General features: G+C 46.0%; 1 pseudogene; it reads left to right on the forward strand.

The window, feature by feature from the left end:
- Positions 1 to 4,811: 4,811 nt before the first annotated feature.
- LOC100069465 (large ribosomal subunit protein uL23-like) overlaps positions 4,812 to 16,438 on the forward strand; it is a 30,316-nt pseudogene continuing 18,689 nt past the window's right edge.

The following is a 16,438-nucleotide window of genomic DNA, read 5'->3' on the forward strand; positions in this document are numbered from 1 at the left end:
GGGGCTGAAGACCAGAGATGAGCAAGATGGGCATAGGTCCTGCCCTCGGAGGGACTTACAGCTCAGCAGATGGGGTGGGAATTGTGTTCCCTGAAGCCAGAATCCCACAGAGGGTTATCGTGGGCAGGGGGCACCCAAGCCATTTTCTTTGCAGGGAATAGATCTATAGGTTCTGATGAGCTAACACTCAAGCCAGAAGAGTTCCATGGGTGGATAGGAGAGGATGTGGCGTGGTCTGAAGACATCCATTGCCTTTCCCTGCTAGGGTCTTCAGGGTGACTTGTTAGGAGAATGTTTCTCCTCTCTTCCTAGCGGCACTCCGTACTCCTCTCCTGAATAGTCCCCAGTTCTTCATTCCCAGCCTCTTCGACCAAGCCCTTGACTCAGAGTTCATCCTGAAATATGGACATGTCAAAAGTCAGGACATCAGAGGAGAAAGGACACTGAGAATTATGGCGATGATGACACACAGTAGTTCCCACCCACTGAGCGCCACTTCCTGTATGCCAGACGTGGGCTATGCTTCTACATGCCGCCCATTATTTCATTCTCATAGCAACACCAGGAGGTCAACCATACTGGTTTTTTTCCATTTTACAGATGAGAAAACAGAGGTTTCCAGAGATTAAACAACTTGTCTGTGGTACCCATGGACATGCAAACCCAAGTTTACACCTGGGGAAACTGAGCCCAGAGCAACCCAGGGCAAGGGTTTTCTCCAGGATTCACAACTACCAAGGACCAGAGTGGGGACTGAAGCCCCTCACATATGAACTTTCGTTTACAGCAAACCACAATGCAATAACAGTTTCGGGCAGATGGTTAAAGTCCCTTCAAAAAAAGAAAAAGAGATTTCGAAAGCTACTGGTAACAACGGCTGGGAAGTCCTGGAATTTAAAATTTGTCTTAGCTGATTTGCACCATCCCCGCAGCCGGGTTTATATAGAGAACGTATGGTCCACACTTTGATTGCCACGACTCATGAATCCACACAGCACTCCCTCTGCCCTACAACAAAAATCCTTTTCTTCCCTGGCTATTTAATATGCGAGGCAGATTGGAACATTAGCAGTGCAAAAGGGTAAATAATCTGGTAATTGATCTGGGATTTGTGGATTTTTACCTCAAATTTCTGTTTATGGTTGAAGGTCGTAAGCTATACAAACCTCTATTGATCAGAGTCCTTTGTTTAAACAGAACCTACTGTATTTATTTGTGCTGCTCCTTCAAAGTCAAACAAAAGGGCATGGATGGAGCTAAACCTCGGCATGGCAGTGTGGCCATGTGGCCCATTCACTGGGTGTACAGCTGTTTTCAATCTGCCCTGTTCGTCTTTCACATCCATATGAGATGAAGCAGGCTTCGCTTAGCCTGGGAGACAGGCCAGCAAGAGAAGATGCGCGCTTAACCCTTCACAGGCAACGCTCCGCTCCCTCTGACACTGAGAAGTGAATCTTGGGAAGCGGCACTTTTCCCTAGGGATGCAGACTGGCACTCAGTGTCCCTTGTCTGTAATCAGTCATCACATCTGGAGAAAAGGAACCCGGTTCCCTCCACTCCCATCTCCACTCCCCCACACCTGACAGGTCCTCAAAGCCCTATGCCCCTTGAGAGAGATCTGAGAAGGAGCATGGAGTTTTCTGCTGTCTCTGGGTGTTTTGAACTATCCGGCCTAGAGGATACTTTACTAAAAGTCAGGCAGGCTGGGGCCTGGGCCCACAGAATGCACGCAGGTTGCTCTTAATAGGGTCCCCTTTCCAATAGGGGACTCAACTCTCTCCCATTTCTCTCCTTAATGCCAGACTTAGCCCATGTTTTCTCAGCCTTGGCCCCGTCAACATTTGGGGCTGAACAATTCTTTGCTGGGGGAAGGCGCTGTCCTATGCATTGTGGGATGCTTAGCAGCACCCCGGCCTCTACTCACCAGATGCCAGCAACAGCCCCCACCCCCCATTTCTGTGACAGACAAAAATGTCTGGAGCACTCCTTACTATCCCCAGGGCCAGGAGGGGTGCAGGCTACCTTGGGTGAGATGCCCCACCTTGGAGAGATTGCCTGCTGGGTTGTAAATGGTAACAGCTTTGGAGCAGACAGGCTAACTCTCCTGGCCTCCTGAGAGCTGTTCCACCTTGGCCAAATGTCTTCCCCTCTCTAGTCCGGGTTTCCTCTTTAGCAAGGTGCCCAGGGAGGCCCTAACTTTCAGAGCTGGGCTGTGGACCCCATGCAAAGCCCCATGGTCAGCGCCTCATCCCAGGGCTGGACTGAGGGGTGCTGGATGCGCAGCCTTTACCCTCTCGCTGGGAACAAAGCCAGACGGCAGCCCAGAGAACTCGGGAGGGAAGGCAGCTGATGCGAAATCCACTCCACTCAAGCACCGTTGGGTTTTTAATGCCCTTTGCCAATAGTAACAACTCTTGATTTTTGGAGGGAACGTCTGGCTTGGCAAGCAGAATCAGAATAGATCTGCTTTTTCCTTCCATCCATGGTTTTGCTGAAATACAGACATTTGCCCTCCCACTTCAGAGCTGGAGCCGAAGGCAGGCAGCTAGCAAATGCTTAGGAATGAGTAGGTGAATGTGTTAAATAAATTGAAGCCCTTCGTAAAATAGGGTTATTCTCAGCTTGGCTGTTACATTCTCCTGGCTGTTAAATCTTTGGAAAATAATATATCAGGACTTGGATATAATGTGAGTGTCTTCGTTGCCAGACAGACCACGGTTCAAATCCCAGCACAGCTTCAAATGTGGAATGTTCTAGGGCAAAGTTGCTTTACATTTCAGTGCCCACCCCCCAACCCCATCAGTAGATGGACAATGGTACTGACCTGAAAATACTGCTCTGAAGATAATTAGGGTGCCATATGTGAGTCCATCAGTGTGTGTGCGGCACATTCTTGGCATTACCCAACAATAGATGCCATTATTATTATTAGCATCATTAGTATTCTTCTTGAGATGCATTTTAACTGGATATCTAATTCATATACAACTTCAAAACAACATTAAGTCCAAATCCAAACATAAACGTTTTAAGATACTCAATAACAGATCTTTGTGATATCCGGATGATTTTCTTTTTACTTCGTATTAGGATATTTTGTGTTGTGGGTTCAGTCTTAATGTTTGGGGGGAATTTTACTTCTGCCTCTTTCAAACTCTAACTTCCCAAAATTTGGAGAAGTACAACTGGTATGAAATGGAAAATAGGTGAGCAAAAGGAGGCCTGGATCTTCACGGGCAGAGCGTGCAAGCTGGGATCCCGGGTCACCTCAAGGTTCCGACCACCTGGATAGAAGCTGGGCATTTCACGGTCTACAACATGACCTCACATCTGTCTTATTCACATGGCCCCCACTACTGGGAGGCATGAAGACCTCGACCAGGCCACACTTTCAGAGTAGGAAGAGGGCCCTGGGAATTTGACCCTGAGCTCGGTTCCCTCTCCAGCCTATGTAATCGCCAGCAGGAAAGTGGGTAAGTCTCACATCGTGGGAGGGGACTTCCTGTTTTTCCCTTGTCCACGAGTCCTTAAAAAAACATCTTAGAGGATGTGAGGAGAAAGCATCTTATGGAGAAAGGAGAAATAAAATCAACACCCACAGACGATTATTCTCCCAGCTTTCCTACTTTAATCTTTTTCTTCACTTTCCTTTTCTTCCCAAGCTCCTCCTGGGCGGCCCCTCTCCCCCAGTACACCACATTCCTTGTATTTTTCTTGAAGTTCATGTTTATCTACTTTCATTGAATCTAACAGTTTGCCTTTGGGCCGTTTGTGCTAGGAGGCTTCTCTCTTGAAATATGTATTTTTGAGACATACAAAATTATATATGCAATCTATACATTAGTCATGAAACTGAATATAAAATGCCTGTAAAACAATGTCTTCAGACCCATAAACCAAGATTGGTAAACATTCCTTCCCAAGGCCCCTCTCTTTCCCTTATTGAGTAACCACTATCATGAATTTTAGGTTTATCAGTCTCTTGTTTTTCTTCAGATTTGTGCTTCTTATGTAGCTACACCTCAGCTAGGCACGGGGGTTGGTTGGGGGGGCTTGTTTTTCAGGTTTGTAAAAATGTCAGTATATTCCATATTATCTTACATGATTTTTTTTTTCTTCTCATCATTATGTTCCTAAGACTCATCCATGTTGGTGCCTGTACCTGTACGTAGCTCACTTATTTTCTCCACTATGTAGTGTCCTATTCCATTTATTTATTCTTCTGTTGATGGTAATGGGGTAATTGTCAGTTATCTGGTTTCCGGGTAGTTATTTTGCTTTTAGAAATATGACTCTATGGCATTTTTGTCCAGGTTTTCTGTGCACATGAATAAGAGTTTTTCCAGAGTACATACCTAGGAATTGAATTGAAGAGGGGTTAGGCATCTATGGATCGACTCCCACGATGAACCTTCTGATTATTAAAAGATTCTCATTATTCTGCTCCAAGGATCCACCTCGTTTCTTTCTGCAGAATTTATTTTCCAAAGGTGAGTTTCCACTTCACGACTTCCTGAGAAATGGCTGCTCAGCCAAGCTTCATCTCTGTCCTGCTCCCACACAGAGGGGTAATTTTAGAAGAAGAAAGCCCTTGGTTTGAATCCTGGCTCTTCCATTTACTAATAATGCCTTTGGACAAATCTTGTTTACCTCACAGGGCTACACTGAGAATCCAAGTAGCTACATTGAGTGGTCATGGTGACAGAAATTTTTAGAATTATCACATCTGAAGAATAGAACTAGAAGAATATTCCAGGTTCGTTAGAATGCTATGAAAGGGCAAGACAATAGAGGAATCCAAAGGGATCTCTAAGCCTAACCAAAGGTGTTCTCTATGCAGCTTATGATGGCAGAGGCTGTCATCATTTCTGTATCTCAGACTGTCTTGGACTCAAACATATAGTCACTGGAGTCAACACAAAGGGAAGAAGAGAAGAGATGCTCACGCAGGGAGATCCTATGAACTCCTCCAAGAGAAGGTAAGGAAGTTCATGTTTCTCTCCACTCTCTTCCCAAACCTCAATCTACCTTTCCCAACCCAGCACACGCACGCGCGCGCACACACACACACACACACACACACACACACAGTGTTTTATGGAAGCTAGTTGTTGTATTGTATGTATATTTTTTATTTTCTGTATATTATAATGTGTTGACATCTTAAAAAACCTTTTGGGCTGGAAAGAGACTGTTCCTCTCTGGATTAACCAATTTTTTGAGGAAGCAAAGGGTGTAGCAAGTGTTTGATATGCAAACTAACCAATTCATAGCCAGACCTCCTCTCTCTGGTCCATGCACCCCAGGAGGCATATTCCTCTGCCTTAATCATCCCAGGGCCAGGTACCAGGCAAATAGAGACCACTCCTAGAGCCCAAACCCCACTGAAATTATTCAAACTCATCCATCCTAAACTGTTTCCTCTGCCCTGCCTTGCTTTTCCCATAGAAACCCCAAAAAGGCTGTGATCTAAGCGTTCACCCTGCTTCTGTCTGGTGCCTCCTGGCCACCCTGGTGTCTTTCCATGTGGCCCTGCGTGACATGCTGTGCCTCCTGTTCCCAGCACCTGTGGGTATAATAACTTCATTCTCCTGAGCCTCTCCTTGTCTCCTCTTATGGCTGCACCTGACTGACCGTCCCATAAAAGGATACAAAATCATTGTGATTTAGAATTTCTCATGACTCCTGCCCTTGTGTTATCAATGAGCAAAGTGAGGTTGATGGGGGCTGCAGTAGCATCCTGAACCTTGATCCCTTTTTCCCTTTATAATTTAATGGACCATTTACACCTAAGTGTTTTAAAATGCCTGGAAACAACCACTTTCCTCCATCCAGAAAGAAATGTGAACTCCTCCTAAAGGCAGGAGGAGATAGAGTTTTAGGGTTCACGGCAGTTCTTTGTTTATGACACAATAAGGCTTCCTGTGAGGCTACAAGGCCTTTGCAGTGAGTCCTGCTCCCAAAGCTGGGAAGGTCTGGCTAGTTTCTATCTTGGGTCTCCACATTTAGGGTATCTCTCTCTGACCCAAAGCCTCGGCACCTTCACCTGTCAAAGGGACATCGTAGCAGCTGACTATTAAAAAACACAACAATCATTACAATTAATTATAGCTTTTACACCTGCTTTGGGGATTCAAGATGAAAGACACCTCATGAAGGCAGATATTGTGACAGGTGAGCTATGCAATTCATGAAACAATCTTGTGCATAATCACACACATGGAGTGTTCTTCCGTTGCCTCGAGGCTGGGTCACAGCAGCTCCCAGGCCCCTCCCAGATGCTGAGGTCCAAGGGCATCTTTCATCTCTCTTTATCCAACTCATCACACTGCAGGCTCCCGAGCTGCCCCTCCTCTGTGAGATGAGGACAACCCCAGCACCAGCTCGTAGGTCTTCTGTCCACATATAAGCGTTGTGAGTTAATTCGCAGGCCTAGTGGGAACTGTTTTAAAGGCCTTCCTTTGAATCTTGGCTCTTACTTCTTAGCTCTTAGTTCTGAGCAAATTGCTTAATCTCTCCTGGCCTCATTTTCCTCATCTATAAAATGGGATAATAATAGTATCTAACCCTTGGAGACAACATTGTTGATTAAACAAGATATTAGCACAATGCCTGGCACATAGTCAGTTTTTGCTATATGAAAGCACCAAACTTGGAGGGCATGTTTAGATCTGGCTTAAAATGAAGGTTAAGTGTTTTATAGGAGTTCCATGTGGGCTGTACTTAAAAAAAATAGGCAAGCATCTTCCAGAGTAGCTCAATTGGAGGTAATAGTATGTGGTCCGTGAGGCTCATTGATTAGGAAAGTAGTTCACGACATATGAAGAGGAGAGAGAGAATGAGAGAAACTAAAACTCAAGGGAGATGTGTTCAGGGGCAGGCACGGTCTGAGAAGATGCTGTTTCTTATGGGGGCAACTCCATATGGCCCGCGAAGCAGCCATGGCATTTCTCTCTTTCATAATGATTAGTGATTATTCTTAGCAGCTAGTTTAAAATAAACCCATAGGGAGGATCTCTAAGCAGCCTGATTCCTCAATTTGGGTGCTGGGTGACTTATGCTAAAAACTCAGGGAGAACAGTTTCCTGTGGAAGTGACCCAGTGACAATCCCACCCCTCTTCCGTGGCCGGTGGAATAAAATCAGGACAGATGGAAAAATGGCCAGAAGAATGAGGTCAGTGAGTAATGTCCCTCCTCTTAGACGGAGAACATTCACAGTGTTCTAGCACACGGCGAACACTCCACAACTCCCATTCGAAGGCACACCCAGTTCACAAAGCCCTTTTGGCTTTAATATGTCACATGGTTCTTATACAACAACGTAAGCAGGCAGGGCTAACACTGATTTATTCTCCCCACTTGATAAACACGGAAATGGAGGCTCAAGGAGGCCAAGAGTCTTTCCCAAGGTAACACAAAGTGGCCTGACCTATGCCTGTGACCTCAGAGGTTGTGTCATTTCAAGAGTTGGGCTGATGGACTAGATGGGAACATTTGAGACTGGAACAGCATGGGGACCTGGAAATAGGGATTTGGTGGTGGTGAGGCAGGGAGGGACCAGAGCCTGAAGTCATCTGTCCTTTGCAAGAGATAGGTGGACAAAATCACCTTTGGCCTTCCTGGATCTTTCTAGCAGCCACAGCTCTCAGGTCCCAGTCATTCCACCTTTCTCGTGGTCACTAACCATGCTATACGGCAGAAGAGAATGCTCTTGAGTTTGCAGGTTTGGGAGGGGTCTCTAAGGCCAGGCCCCCGGAGCAGAGAAATAGGTCAGGCTCTGGTATCTGGGCTCCTGTGTGCACCTTACAGGCCCTGGAGACCCCCCATCTTACGAAGGGTGATGTGTGGTGAGGTGGGTGGCCCCGGACAGGAAGCAGGTGACAAGCTCATGGACAGCAGGCCCTATATCTGCCTCGCCTTGTGTCAACACTGAGGGCCTATGCTGCTCATCAGTTCGTACATGAATTTTGTTTTTTCCACAGCTCTCAAATCAAATTGATTTTCAGTCATTTTAACCTGGGTTGGATCAGCAAGCCAGGTCTCCCAGGTGAAAAGCTAGTTTATCAAAGTCGTTTATCCAACCCGTCTGCAAAAGGAACAGAATTTTGAGTGGCTTTTGGTAAGCGAGTAACCAGTTCCAAAGGATGCTAGTAACGATGATCATAATTACCTTTTATGAAGCATCTACTGCATTTCTTTACTTTATATCCCTTTTATATTTCTCCGACAATCCTTTGAGGTAGATAATAGCTCAATTGATGAGTACTTACTTCTCATGCATTCTCTCATTAAATCCTAACTACCCCTATGGTGTGTGTATTATTATCCCAATTATTTAGCAAATGAAACTGAAGCTCAAGCAATTGCATGTTACTTGCCCCAAGTCCCACAGACAGGACTGAGCTGGGATTCTGACTCAGTGCTGGGTGTCGCCAACCCAAACTCTTTTCACCTGGGCTTCTTGGACTAAGTCCTTTCTCCCTTATCACCAACCACGTTCGCCTTTGGATTCTGACTCACCTGGGACAGCAGGCACAATGGAGTGCTCATTTTTGAAGCAGGAACGTTGTAAAGTATCCAGAGATCGAAGAGCAGAATTAAAAACCTCCAGTGAGTGAGTGGTGAAGTCTGTGTCAGCCATTGTTGAGTCCAGCTCTGTGTCTTGTGGCCAGAGGCCCTGGGCTGGATCCCTGGCCGGCTCAGCTTCTGCATCGCTGCAGAGAGAATCCGCACAAAGAGAAACAGAAATGGAAGTCTTACTCCTCAGATAGTCAACAACATGAAATCCAGTAACCCGTGCGAATGGTTAGCACTGACCCAGGCCTCAGTGAAGGTGTGTCCAGCATCAAGTCAACCAAGAGATGGATTTTTCTCTGTTTGCCTCTTTCTGGCCAAGGATATAATCACCCTGCCATTTGGCAGGATGGTCAAACCAGCCCGCCCAAGCTGGCGACCTTCCTGGCAGAGGTGTGATTAGGGAATGAGTTTGAAATATCAGTTCTCTTCCCATTTCTGCTACTGAAGTCAGGTCTGAGTTGCCAGATTTAGCCAATAAAAATACAGAAAGCCCAGTTAAATTTGCATTTCAGATAAACCTGTACTTTTTCGGTTTAAGCTTGTCCTAATGTCTGTCCTCTCCTCCGTGCTCTGGGTGTGCATCCCTGTGCTTAGCTGTTCTTGCAGAGGAGAAGCCCCTCAAGAGGCTCAAACCCTGGATGCATCCAGCACCATCCACCTTGGATACTTGGACTTGGCCAAGGAAACATACATAGCCCCAGAGGACACAGTGGTGGTCACCATCCCTCAGCAGGGACATTTGGGGGAACTGAGGACTGCAAGCATTGGCACAGATCCTGACAAAAGAGTACCTCCTGGGGAAAGGCCTAATGTGATGGAGAGTGCCGCCATATTGGGCGTTTCTGGAAGAAGCTGCTCCCAAGTGTGTCTTTCCCACAGCCTGCCCTTTGGGGCCAGATCAGAGGGAGGCCCCTGGCTTGCACTGGCTATCCTTTCTTTTTTCTCTCTCCCCCCCTCTCCTCTCTTCCCCACTTCTCCTCTGGGCTTCCCTCCCTTTTCTCTTCAGCTTCTTTCTTCTTTTCTCCCCACCTCTGTGCTTTGTAATGTAAGGCAGGGAGCGGTTCTCAATCATGCCGAGTACCCCCAGGAGACACCTGGCAATGTCTACAGACATTTTTGGTCATCACAACCAGGGGAGGAAGTGCTTTTGGCATCAAGTGGGTGGAGGCCAGGGGTGCTGCTCAAAATCCTACAATGCACAGGACACCCCCTGCCCACAAAGAATGAGTAGGCCCCCAAGACCCGCAATGCCAAGGTTGAGGGACCCTGTGATGAGGTGACTGAAAGGTCTACCTTCCCTCGGCATGGACTTTCCAGTGACTTCAGGAACATTTTCTTGCCTCTCTTGGCTTTAGCTTTCTCACCTTTGCAAGGTGAGGTCTGACCTACGTGGGCATAAGGACCTGTGCAGGGGCACCATTATCAGCTTCTGGGAAGCTGCTCCTCTCACTTCTGGTGCCAGCTCCTGTGGCCACCAAGGAGGGTCTGAGCACCTGAGCAGGAGCCCCTCTGTGATATGTCTTGTGCCTTCCTGGGCATGAGGGCTCAGGCGGCCCAGCCCATCCCCACCCTTCTGGGACATTCCCCCTGGCCCTGCGCCAGCACGGCTGGCTGTCAGGCTCGGCAGGCCCTCACCCGAGGGCCTCGCCTGAATCCCGGCACACCTCGCCTCCGTTGCCCAAGGACTGGCAGTGGATCAAAGAGCTCTGTTTGGCAGCAGGAGGAGGGTTAGCAGAATGGTCCTGGACGGGGGACAGTGGCAGCTCAGCCTCCTAGCGTGTGGTGTATGCAGCCTCTGCAGCTTCTCTCCCTGCAAGAGCCTGGTCTTCTCCGTCCCTTCTCCCAGGACATTAGCACCTCCTTTCCCACCCTCCACCTCCCCCACCCATATCCTGAGATCCTGGTTCTGCAGGACCCTCCGTGGATCCTGGGGTGCTGGGAGTGTGCAGCCTAGCCTGGGTGCGGTCCAGCTGTCCCCGCCTCCTGCTCTGACATGAAATACCAGCAACAACAGCTCCCACTTTATGCAGCACCTGGGGGCCGGGCTCTGAGCTTGGGCTTTAGGTGCATCTTCTCGTCTCATCCTACCACAACCCTCTAAGGAGGATTCTACCATCATCATTTTCCTAACTATGTCTAGGGAAGTCATTTAAGTTCTTTGTATTACGTGACTTTCTATTAGCTCATTTAATCCTCACAGCCTCATTATGAGGTAGGGACTAGTCTTATTCCCGTTTTACAGCTGGGAAAACTGAGGCACAAAGAGATGAGTGAGTAGTGGACCTAGGATTCACACCCAAATAATCTGGTTCCAGAGCAGAACTGCTTAACCACTCTGAATACTGTCTCCCCAGATAAGCAAAAGCAGGTTCAGAGAGGTTAATTAACTTGCTTGAGGTCACAAGGCTCAGATGTTTTAGAAGTAGTGGGACCCAGATCTGTCTACTCAGAGCCCCATCCTTATTCATTATGTCGTAGTGCTATTTTATATATATATGTATGTATAGCATATACATACTATGTAGCATGAGTAAACAAGTAAATGAAAAACAAAGAATAAATGAAAGATATATATGTCTCTTTAAACAAATACATGTGTATACATCTATGAGGATTTAAAAACACACATTTGGGGGCCGGCCCAGTGGGATAGCAGTTAAGTTTGCGTGCTCTGCTTCAGTGGCCCAGGGTTTGCCAGTTTGGATCCTGAGTGCGGACCTATGCACCACTTATCAAGCCATGCTTTGGCAGGTGTCCCACATATAAAATAGAGGAAGATGGGCACAGATGTTAGTTCAGGGCCAGTCTTCCTCAGCAAAAAGAGGAGGATTGGCAGTGGATATTAGCTCAGGGATAATTTTTCTCAAAAAAACCCCAACAACACACATATGTACATATCTTTGACAATTTCATTAATAGTAAATATATTTAAAATAAACTGGTGCTAACAATCCATGATTGACTTTATAATGTGCAGAATCTTATGAGAACAGGAAAATAGCTTAAGTCATTGTCCCCAACATACTTAATGAGAAAAGCTAGCCACATGAACATACTCTTTTAGTGAAACTGGCAAACAGCCATTGATGATTGGGTAGCTAGTAACTAAAGTTTTTTTTCCCTTTTGCAGTTACTGATTATAGCTTTCAGTCGTTCCCCTGCCCATTGTTAACTGTGCTGTTTAGGCAACATGCTATCTGACTCCCACTAGGCTCCTACAGATAACTTCTCCCTGGAGCCTGGGTCACCATGGTAATGGGTGTGTGAGCTGTTTTTCAGGAATTAGAACCCCTTGTCTACTTCAGGCCAGTTGAGACCACCAACCCTTCAACTGGACCTGCACAGATGTCCAATAAGCAACGGTTTGACATCAAGAGGCTAAAACTCCACCCTCAGATCATGCTAACACCACCATTTTGTGAACAAGCGTCCTGTGAAGACGCGTGGAGTCTGATCACGCTTTCGCAGTTCGTCAATGACCTCACCTCTCCTCACCTCCAATCATCTATCTCCACACTGCAGACCACCTTGCCCCCCATCCCATAAATATCCCTGAGTCCCTATTTTTGGGGAATCGGATTTGAATCTCATGCTCTTGCTTCCTCACTTGGCTGCCTTGTCGTTAAACCCTTTCTGCTACAATCTCCTTGTCTCCGTGTTTGGCTTTCCAGGTGGAGAGAAAAACGAACCTGGGCTCGATAACACTAGGGCTAATTTTAGAAATTCTTCCAGGCAGGTGAGGTTTCCATTCTGATCAATAGACTGAAGCTCAGAAAGCTTAACCACCGAGGACCTAAGGCTAAGATGGCACTAACCCGGTTCCATCTGACCCCAGGGACAGTTGTTAACCATTAGCCTATCATGCCTCTTCCACAAGGCAGGCTTTGGGTGTGGGTGCACAGGGATCTAGGAGCAGGTGGCCAAAGCAGCAGGAAGGAATTGTGACAGGTGCCTTCCCCTCTCAGCTGGCCCTGGAGCCCTGCCCCCACTGTGTGGAAGCTTTCACAATGGTGCATTCCTCTGTGAGGCTCATGGGGCTTAATTCAATTGCAAAATACCTTAAAAAGCAGTATTTTATCATTCTCCTCTGGAGCTTTTTTGGCTTGGAAATAAGTGTGTTGCCTCCTGCAAGCTTAGCTCAGGAGCTCAACGTCTGCATTGTGCAAAGCAGTAAGAGGCCTGCTGTTGGCCTGGAGGCAGGTGCAGGTTGACCACAATCCCAGATCTGGAAATCTCCTTTTGTGCCCCAGGAGGGGCCATGGCAGAGCCAGAGCTAGACTGCGACTTACAGTTTGTTTCTTCTTAAGAACCTGCTGGCCCCTAATTACTGATGAGCTGGCAGAAAAGAAGCCATGAATGGGCTGCGGAGGGGGCTCCAGGGGCAGGGGCGATAGATCCCTTGGGCAGAGCAGCTACAGGCTGAGGATAGAGTGAAGACCTCCCTCCTGCTGTGACTTTTGCCTCCCCTCTTCCCTGCCCTCCCCTGGATGAATCCCACTCCCCTTCTCCCGGGGATTTGGCAGGTGTGTGCCATTCACATGATGAAGCCGCCCCAGACCTGCCTGTGTAGGCCCCACCTTACCACTCCCATCTGTCTGCTTCCAGGACAGCAATTGTGCAAGAAGGCCCACATGCGAGCTGGCGTCGGGGAGACAGCCAGAGAGGCTCCCTGCCATGGACGCTGGGGTGGGGAGGCTAACAGGCAGCTCTGCCACTGGAGCATGATGACATGGGTGTGAAGTTTGGGTGCTGGACCAATCAGATGACAGAAGGCGCCCGGGGAGAAGAGGCTTCCATGGCGGCAGTGCTGGCTACAAGCACTAACTGCCGTGGTAAATGCCTCTGGGTGCCAAGAAGAGATGCCTTTTACGTGTAACCTGGGTGTATCTTCACCCACCGGGGCAGTACGTCGCGGACACCACGTCCCTCTGAGACCAGTCTTGCCTCTCCTCCAAGTGCCCGAAGGAAGAAGTAATCTGACCACTGAAGAGGTGGAGGATGTGAATTTTACGAAAGCTGTCCCAGGGAAATGGAAGGGGCATTACATCAAACACCAGAGGATTTTCTGAAATCCACCTGATTTTCGGAAATGCTCCACGTTCCCTGCGGCGGCTGCCCTCTCCCTTCGGTCAGCCCTCCAGCAATCTCTCCTGTCCCCTGGCTTTGTGTCCCTCTCAACTGCCCCCCCAAAACCGTTTGGCTTACATATCATGCTCTGCCAATCAGAAGGGGTAACTTTTAGCAACACAGAAGTCTGGTTAGCAAATTGCACATCATCAGAGTACCGGAACCCTTACTCCATCTAACAACGTACCCACTGTTTTTTCTTTATTAATTAAAAACTTATTTTATGTTTTACTGAAGCAGAAAATGACGGATACCCATGTATGCCCCACCCTAATATGACTGATGTTAATATTTTCTCCTATCTTTTCTTCGGATTTCCCGTTCTCAATCTCTCTCTCTTTCACACATTATACAGAAGGTAAAACCCTACGGCCCATTTCTATTTTCTCCCTTTCTAGAAACATTCCCGTACATGTCTAGTGAGTATCATTTGGTCTCAGGCCAGGATAGCACCGTGGTATGAATGCAGATTTGGAGGCCAGACAGCCTGGTTGTAAGCTTCAATTCTGCATCAGATAGCTGAGTAACCTGGGGCAAGTTGCTTAACTTCTCTATGCTTCAGTCAACTAAGGAAGAGGATAGCAAATTAATCCTGCATGCAAGAGTCAAATGTTAATACATTTAAAGTGCCTGGAATGGAGCCTGGAAAAAATTAAATGCTTAGTAAATATTAGCTATTACTAAGATCCGAAAACAATAAATAGAACAGTTTTTTGTGTGTGTATTTAAGATTTGCCTAACTTGTGTCATAGCATCACCTACACACACACACACACACACACACATGCACACACACACACGTACTCCTTCTGCAACTCTTTTCATGGCTCTCATTATGTTCAGACTTATCCATTGTGTTACGTACACGACATTCGTTTTAGTTGCTATAGAGTGGTATATCATTGTTGTTTTAATTTGCATTTTCCTAATTACTTATCTGAAAATTTATTTGGAACAGTAAAGCAAAGCAATTTGAAAGATGATGAAGAACGAAAGGAGACTTGCTCTATTGTAATGATACTGAGACTTATTTATAAATTTAAGCAGTGCTGTCTAGTAAGACTTTATCAAGGAACTATTCTGTACCTATGCTGTTCAATATGGTAGCCACTAGCCACATATGGCTACTGAGCACTTGAAATGTGGCTAATGTGACTGAAGAATTAAATTTTTACTTTAATTTAAAGTTAAATAACCATATATGAGAGTGACTACCCTATTGAACAGCACAGATTCAGTGCATCAAGATATCGTGATAAAGTGGCAGGACCACTTTTTTGGGGGGCCCAGGAGACCAAGGAAACAGAAGAGAGAGTCTAGAGACAGACACGCGTGTCTGGTACACAGCCGAGGAGATATTTTAAGTCCATGAGGGAAATGATGGATATATTTTTGTGAAATGCTTGGGTGTCTTCTTCTTTGAATTTCCTTTATTTTATCCTTTAGCCATTCCCTCCACCCTGTATTGGGCTGTGTATCTATTATTTATTACTATGTCAGAATTATTTGCATATCTGTATGTAATATAAAAATAATACTTCTCAGTGTGGGGATTTCTAAATTAACATTTTGTTGAAAAGCATTATATTTTTAAAATTTCATCAAAGGATTTTGCTTTGTACATCTTCTTAAAGAAATCTTTTCCCATTCCAAGGTCATAAATTTAGTCTGTTGCTTTTTAAAAGATGTGTTAAACTTTGCATTCCAAATTAAGATAGTTAATCCAACTGAAGTTCGTTATCGTATATTGTGTGAAACAGATCTAAATTAGTCTTCCTCTCATTTGGATGCCAATATTCCAGGGCCTTTTACTGAATCATCCATCCTTTCCACTTGATTTAAAATGCCTCCTCAGTACTTTAGTTTTCCCAATAAATTTTAGAATAATTTTGTCAACGTTGGTGATGTTTCCTTAGACATTTTTGTTCAAATTTTGTTAAATTTATGGAACAATTTGGGGGACTTACTATGGTTCCGTATGAATTTTATAACTATTTTTTCAAAATCCTAAAGACTCCACAAAAAACCATTCGAACTAATAAACAACTTCAGCAAAGCTGTAGGATATAAAATCAACATATGAAAATCAGTTACTTTTCTATTCACTAATTACGAACTGTCCGATAGTGGAGTTAAGAAAGCAATCCCACTTACAAGAGGATCAGAAAGAATAAAATACTTAGGAATAAACTAAAGATGTGAAAGACTTGTACACTGACAACTACAAAACATTGATGAAAGAAATTAAAGAACATGCAAATGGCAAGACATCCCTTGTTCAAGGATTGCAAGACTTAATATTGTCAAAATGTCCATAGTCCCCAAATTGACCCACAACTTCACTGCAATCCTATCACAATCCCAATGGCATTTCTTACAGAAACAGACTAAATGACATTTTGAAAGGAGGAACGTGGGGCTCAGCACGTAAGATTACCTGCCTGCAGAAAGGTGGCAGAAACGTGGCAGAGCTTCAATACTCTGCCCATAAGCACCACCCTATACTATGTCCCAAGTCGAATAGACAGAGCCCTCTACAATTTCCCAACTAGCAGGAGAGGTGACATATGTATAGGAAACAGAGACACCATGGAGAAAACCCACCCATGAACATCAAAGGAGGAAAAGGTGACTCCTGGATGGCTGAAGTCTTCTTGGAGTAGATGACTTTGGACTAAGAGTTGGAGGAAGGGAATCCTACCACCTGTGTCATCCCATTTCTTGGTGCTGTGC

This window comes from Equus caballus, chromosome 3 (assembly GCF_041296265.1).
Source record: "Equus caballus isolate H_3958 breed thoroughbred chromosome 3, TB-T2T, whole genome shotgun sequence".
In the NCBI taxonomy this organism is placed as follows: Eukaryota; Metazoa; Chordata; class Mammalia; order Perissodactyla; family Equidae; genus Equus; species Equus caballus.